This window comes from Elephas maximus, chromosome 12, assembly GCF_024166365.1.
Source record: "Elephas maximus indicus isolate mEleMax1 chromosome 12, mEleMax1 primary haplotype, whole genome shotgun sequence".
NCBI lineage: Eukaryota > Metazoa > Chordata > Mammalia > Proboscidea > Elephantidae > Elephas > Elephas maximus.
Genome location: NC_064830.1, coordinates 84592031 through 84599596, shown reverse-complemented (window position 1 = coordinate 84599596; position 7566 = coordinate 84592031).

Genomic DNA, 7566 nt, shown 5'->3' with positions numbered 1-7566 from the left:
GAAGCCTGCCCACTGACCCCACATTTCCTTTCTTTCAAATCTGCTACTCCTCCTCAACAGACAACAAAGCCCCAGCCCCAAGCTAATCTCACATGTTGTAGAATCTGCCATCTCATGTGTCTACTGAATAAGAAAAGATTTCTTCTCTGCTCTTTTCTGCTGGTGGGAAGGGACAAGCTCTGGTCTTCATTTTTACTGGCTTCATGAGGGTGTGGGGAAACCAACAAAAAAAACCCAAACCCAGTGCCGTCGAGTCGATTCCGACTCATAGAGGAGGGAGTATTTCTACTTCAGATGTGGTTTCTTTTCTTCTAAAGTAATTGAAATCAGGCACTACTCTCTACCCTGAGGATTCATTTCCTGTTAAAGACCACCCCCATTTAGTTAACCTAAAAAAAGCTATACAGAGGAGACCTGCGAAAAAGGAGGTAAGTGTGGGCTCAAGCTAGCTCTAAGTTATTTGGAGAATTAAAAGACTTATTACTGTACTTGTTAGTTGCCATTGAGTGGTCGCTGACTCTTGGCGATCTTATCCGTAACATAACAAAACATTGCCTAATCCTGCGCCAGCCATCTTCACTGTTGTTGATAGTTTGAGTCCATTGTTGCAGCCGCTGTGTATTTTGAGCGTGTTCCAACCCTAGGGGGCTCTTCTTCCAACACTGTATTGGACAATATTTTGTTGTAATCCATGTGCTTGGTAAAGTAGAGGGTCAACGAAAAAGAGCAAGACCATCAATGAGATGGATTGACACACTGGGTGCAACAATGGGCTCAAACATAGCAACGATTGTGAGAATGGCGCAGGACCGGGCAGTGTTTCATTCTGTTGTACATAGTCACTATGAGTCCGAACTAACTCGAGGGCACCTAACAACAACAACAGTCCATAAGGTGTACTTATTATGGTCCAATGTTAGGAAATATTTCAAATTGTTCATAGCTAACACTAACAGAAATTATTGCAGAATATGAAAGTGTTAACATTTCAGAGGCCTGATGCTATCAGGGCCTAATAGAAGTTATGAGGAAGCTTCATAGTCAGATAGACATGGAATGAACTGGGAAGCTTTAAACTCTTTCCTATGTGTTCAAAGCAGATGCTGACATTATCTTCTCAAGGTGGAACAGCCTCTATTTGCATAATGTCTTTCCTTTTTTTTCCTTCTGTTGTCCTAACTAATTGCTTTCAAATATTCAGCCTCTGCTATTTCCCTTATCTTTCTTGCCAATAATGATTTATGGCTCTCTTCTCTTTTGATATGCAAAATGTAGGTAGGCTGAAATGCTTCAAAGGCACCCAAAACTGGGAGGGCAAAATTGACTGTGTGCAACGCTAGAGAGTGAATCAGGATCGGGAAGAGAGAAGCCGGTTTCCTCTGGCTCCCTCCTTAATGTTTCATTCTGTGATGGGAGGGGTGAGTTTGAAAAAAAAAAAAAGATTCTGATATTTGGGTTTTAAAAATGCACGTGGAAGTTCCTCTTGGACTGGAGATTGACTGCTTCCTTGTGGTTAATAATATCATCTAAGTGTCTGTGATTCAGCTGTTCTGCCTTCTCTAAATTTTCCTGGAACCTTAAAGGGCAAGGATACTGGGAAGAAGAAGCATAGGACTAGTATTGATAAGCATGTAACAAGTTTCATTTACTAAACACTGACTAAGGGCACTGACTATGTGTGAAGTACATCATGATGCAGGCCACACCCTAAATAAGTCATTGTAATCTCGGGCTATTGTTAAGTTTTCTTCACAAAGGTAGGCATATTTCTAAGTTCATATTATGAATGCTTATATGTATGTATTTTAAAAGCAGATTAGTGACATACCTTATGGGATTTAAGAGCATTATAGAAACATAAAGAACAAGGGTCATAACTTCATTGGTGTCTCATTCCTCAGGGATCACAAACAGATGGTGCAGGGCAATGGATTTTCTTTATATATAGTCTTTCTGGCCCTGAGTTTGTAGTTCTGCCAATATGATTTTCTAGACCATAACCTTGCAAAGGGATTGGACAATTCGCCATGCAAATAAGGTATGTAAAACTCTTGTGGGGACTGGCCAATTACCACACAACTAAGTGACCATGGCCTACCTAGGAGATTGGTCAGCTTTGCCATCTTTCTAGGCTTAAAAGGACCAATTCCACAGAGGTTGACGGTGACCTCACCACCATCAAGAACAGCTGGGAGAGGAGCATGTCCTTTGGGCGTGGAGTCCCTGTACTGAGAACATCCTAGACTTAGGAGACAGAGCTGTAACACTGGAGAAGGTATGAAACAGCTGCAGTGGGCTTCCTGGCCCATGAAACAAGTTGGCTGTGATGGGCTCACCAACCCACAGAGTGAGAGAGCTGAGCATGTTCGGGTCAGAGGCTTGCTGGTGGAGTGGGGTGCCTCTGGGCACTTCACTGTGAGCCAAAAGGGCTGTAACATTTGCTAGAGGGAGGCCTGATTGCAGGCATGGCTGAGATGGAGCTGAGAACTGTCTTGGTTGGAAGCTTATCGACAAACTGTATACTGTCTCCCGAGTTGTTCCTGTTACTTCTAAGTTCATCCTGATTCTGGATTGTAACCTGTTACTTCCCTAATAAACTCCATAATCATAAGAATTGTCTGTGAGTTCTGTGTGGCCATTGCAACAAATTATCAAACCTAGCAGAGAAGTAGAAACTGCCACGGGAGGGACGGCTGGTGTCAGAAGTGATAAAAAGGGTTGGAGTATGGAGGTATGTCTGCCCTTACTTCAGGGGCATCAGCCTTGGGCTGATGGTGATTCTCTCTTCTCCCCCTGGAGTAAGGTGAGTCCTGAAGCTACTACTATTACCACTACTACACTTTTACAGATGGTTTAGCATCATCCTGTAACACACCACCAATATGGGACCCCAGGATTCTCCTTTCCTACACACTTTTCCCTACCACCTGTCTGTCAGGTTGTCATACTGTGGTGGCTTGCATGTTGCTATGATATTAGAAGCTATGCCACTGGCATTTCAAATACCAGGAGGGGTAGGCGGAGCCAAGATGGCGGACTAGGCAGACGCTACCTCAGATCCCTCTTACAACTAAGACACGGAAAAACAAGTAAATCGATCACATACATAACAATCTACCAACCCTAAACAACAAACACAGATTTAGAGACGGAGAACGAACTAATACGGGGAAGCAGCGATTGTTTCCAGAGCCTGGAGCCAGCGTACCAGTCAGGTACGGCACAAGCACAGAGAGCTGCTCCACCCCCCTGAACTAACCCCGGGAGGGAGACCAGCCGGGTCGCGTGGGCGGCGTGGGACGCAGCTGGTAGGAGAAGTCCCCGGGAGGCAGTGACTGGTCTTGGAGCAGACAGAGCAGCGTCCGAGCCGGGGAACCGTCCCGCAGGGATTTGGACTGGACGCAGGTACGGCATAAACACGGAGAGTTGCTCCACCCCCCTGAACTAACCCCGGGAAGGGGACCAGCCGGGTCGCGCGGGCGGCGTGGGACGCAGCCGGTAGGAGAAGTCCCTGGGAGGCAGCGACTGGTATTGGAGCGGGGAGAACAGCGTCCCAGCCGGGACACTCGGTCACGGCACAAGCACGGGGAGCTGCTCCACCCATCTGAACTAACCCTGGGAGGAGGCCTAACTGGTTCTCAGAGGCGGCACGGCCACGCGGCTGTAGGGACGAGAAGTCCCCGGGAGGCAGCGACTGATTTTGGAGTCGAGAGTGCACCGTCCCAGTAGGGGAGCCTTGACGCTGGGCGTGGGGCTGGAAGCGGAGGATCTGACCGTGACTCCAGCGGGCCAGACCCCCCGGGGGCAATCTCCACACAGCCAGCACACAAAGGCGACGTGCCCCGGGAATCTCAGATATAATAGTCATTCCAAGCAAGACAAGCAACTCTGGCTATATTCTGAGGTGCTACTCTCCTATCTCTCTGTTCCCTCCCCCACCCTCCCCAGGCGGCTTCATTAACATCTGAATAGCCTGAGCCAGAGGGAGAACTCTGATAGGGATCTGACTGCATTTTTTTTTTAGCGGATTTTCTGGAAAAACTAGTTTCCCAGTGTTGGCTCGGAGACAACAATCCATATCAAACCACTTAAAGAAGCAGACCATGACAGCTTCTCCAACCCCCCAAACAAAAGAATCAAAATCTTTCCCAAATGAAGATACAATCTTGGAATTATCAGATACAGAATATAAAAAACTAATTTACAGAATGCTTAATGATATCACAAATGAAATTAGGATAACTGCAGAAAAAGCCAAGGAACACACTGATAAAACTGTTGAAGAACTCAAAAAGATTATTCAAGAACATAGTGGAAAAATTAATAAGTTGCAAGAATCCATAGAGAGACAACATGTAGAAATCCAAAAGATTAACAATAAAATAACAGAATTAGACAACGCACTAGGAAGTCAGAGGAGCAGACTCGAGCAATTAGAACGCAGACTGGGACATCTGGAGGACCAGGGAATCGACACCAACATAGCTGAAAAAAAATCAGATAAAAGAATTAAAAAAAATGAAGAAACCCTAAGACTTATGTGGGACTCTATCAAGAAAGATAACCTGCGGGTGATTGGAGTCCCAGAACAGGGAGGGGGGACGGAAAATACAGAGAAAATAGTTGAAGAACTCCTGACACAAAACTTCCCTGACATCATGAAAGACGAAAGGATATCTATCCAAGATGCTCATCGAACCCCATTTAAGATTGATCCAAAAAGAAAAACACCAAGACTTATTATCATCAAACTCACCAAAACCAAAGATAAACAGAAAATTTTAAAAGCAGCCAGGGAGAAAAGAAAGGTTTCCTTCAAGGGAGAATCAATAAGAATATGTTCTGACTACTCAGCAGAAACCATGCAGGCAAGAAGGGAATGGGACGACATATACAGAACACTGAAGGAGAAAAACTGCCAGCCAAGGATCATATATCCAGCAAAACTCTCCCTGAAATATGAAGGCGAAATTAAGATATTTACAGACAAACACAAGTTTAGAGAATTTGCAAAAACCAAACCAAAGCTACAAGAAATACTAAAGGATATTGTTTGGTCAGAGAACCAATAATATCAGATATCAGCAGAACACAAGGTCACAAAACAGAACGTCCTGATATCAACTCAAATAGGGAAATCACAAAAACAAACAAATTAAGATTAATCAAATACCAGGAGGGTCCTGCATGGTGAACAGGTGTCAGAAGAGCTTCCAGGCTAAGATAGACTAGGAAGAAGGTCCTGGTAATCTACTTCCAAAAATCAGCCAATGAAAACCCTGCGGATCACAACAGAATATTGTCTGATATAGTGCTGCAAGATGAGCCCCCACGGTTGGACCAAACCAAAACCCAGTGCTGTCCAGTCGATTCCAACTCATAGCGACCCTATAGCACAGAGTAGGACTGCCGCATAGAGTTTCCAAGGAGCGCCTGGCAGATTCGAACTGCTGACCTCTTGGTTAGCAGCCGTAGCACTTAACCACTATGCTACCAGGATTTCCCCTAGGTTGGAAGGCACTCAAAATACACAGTGACCACAATATTGAAGTCAGGCATATCAATTATCATGCAGATAGTGCAGGAAAGGACAATGTTTTATTTTATCATCCACGAAAGGCCATGAATTGGAGCCAACTCGACGGCAACTAACGACAAAAACAACTAACACACCCTTTCCTCTTGCTCTCTGTTTGACCACTTCGGACTTGATCGGTTCTTTTAGATAGCCAAAATTCAGTAGAATGTGAGCTCCATGAGAGCAGGCACATTGTTCAATTTGTTCACCAAGTCTAGAATGCTACCTTGTTGTTGTTGTTAGGTGCCATCGAGCCAGTTCTGACTCTATGTGCTACAGAATGAAACACTGCCTGGTCCTGTGCCACGCTCACAATTGTCGTTATGCTTGAGCCCATTGTTGCAGCCACTGTGTCAATCCATCTCATTGAGGGTCTTCCTCTTTTTCTCTGACCCTGTACTGTACCAAGCATAGAATGCTGCCTAGATCGTGATAAATGCTCAATTGATATTTGTTGAATGAGTGAAAGCAATGAGCCAAGAGTCCATCTTCCCTATTTTGGATTCAGGATTTGGCTTTTAGAACTTCTCTCGTGTCGACTCCCATTTTGGTTGCCTGTCAATCAAGGAGCCTTCCTTCAATCAAGGTGTGAGCACATGACCCAAATGGCCCATCCAGAGGCTTTCTCCCAGGAATTTCAATATCTAGTGGAGTTACCGAAGACTGAAATTGACTGAAGATCATCCTGGTCTGGCTCTCTGATCTCATTTCCTCCTAGTGTCCCTCCTGCTTACTCTACTCTGGCCACACTAGCTTTCTTCTTGTCCTCAAACACACTAAGCCCCTCTCCTGCCTTTGGACATTTGTGTTTGGTGTTGCCTCAACCTGGAATGCTTTTTCTTCAGTTATCAGAATGATTTTATCCCTCATTTCCTTCAGCACTCTAATCAAAGCTCAGCTTATCAGAGATTCCTTTCCTAGCCGCCTTAAAACAGAAAATCTTCAACACTAGCACTCCCCAGCCCACTTACCGTGCCTTATTTTTCTTTACAGCACTCATCCCCATCTCACATACTAGATACGTTTACTCAATTGTCTGTTTGCCCACTAGAATGTGAATTCCACAAGAGGCAAGGATTTGTTTGGTTTACTGCTGCATATTCAGTGCCTGAAATATAGTAGGCACTTATATCAATCAGGGTTCCACCAGAGAAATTGAAAGATATATAGATAACAAAGAGTTGGCTTATATGAATGTGAAGGGTGTCTAGGTAAGTATGGAATCTGCAGGGCAGGCTGTCAGGAAGGACAGGCTGGAAACTTGGGCAGGAGCTGAAGCTTCATTTTGCAGGCAGAATTTCTTCTTCCTCAGGGAAAACTCAGTTCTGATCTTAAAGCTTTTCAACTGATTGGATCAGGCCAACATCATCAAGGATAACCTCCTTTACTTAAAGTCAACAGTTTGTAGATATCCTTCATGTCTTAAAAATACTTACTTTCACACCTGGATTAGTGCCAGATTGAATAACCGAGAGCCATGGTGGTGCAGGGGTTAAGAGCTCGGTTGCTAACCCAAAGGTCAGCAATTCAAATCCACCAGTCACTCCTCGGAAACCCTATGAGGCAGGCCTACTCTATCCTGTAGGTCGCTATGAGTCGTAATAGACTCAATGGCAATGGATTTGGTTTTCGTCATTTTTTTTTTTTAACAGCCTAGCCACATTGACACATAAAACTGACCATCATAGTCCTTAAGAAACACTTGGTGAATAAATGAATAACAATAAGTTAATATTTGTTGAGCAGTTAATATGTATCAGGCACTGTTCTAAGAACTATTTATGTATTAATTAGTTTACCTTTTCCAATACACTTATGAAGTCAGTATTATTATTGTTTGTGTCAGACATTAGTGTTGTTTATCGATGGTTCCTTCTCACCTCCTTCCCCGAGTGTGGTAAGTTATTACTTTAACATCCCCTTCAAATTGGACATGGCCACATGACTTGTTTCGGTCACTGAATTATAAGCAGGAAGGATGAGAATCA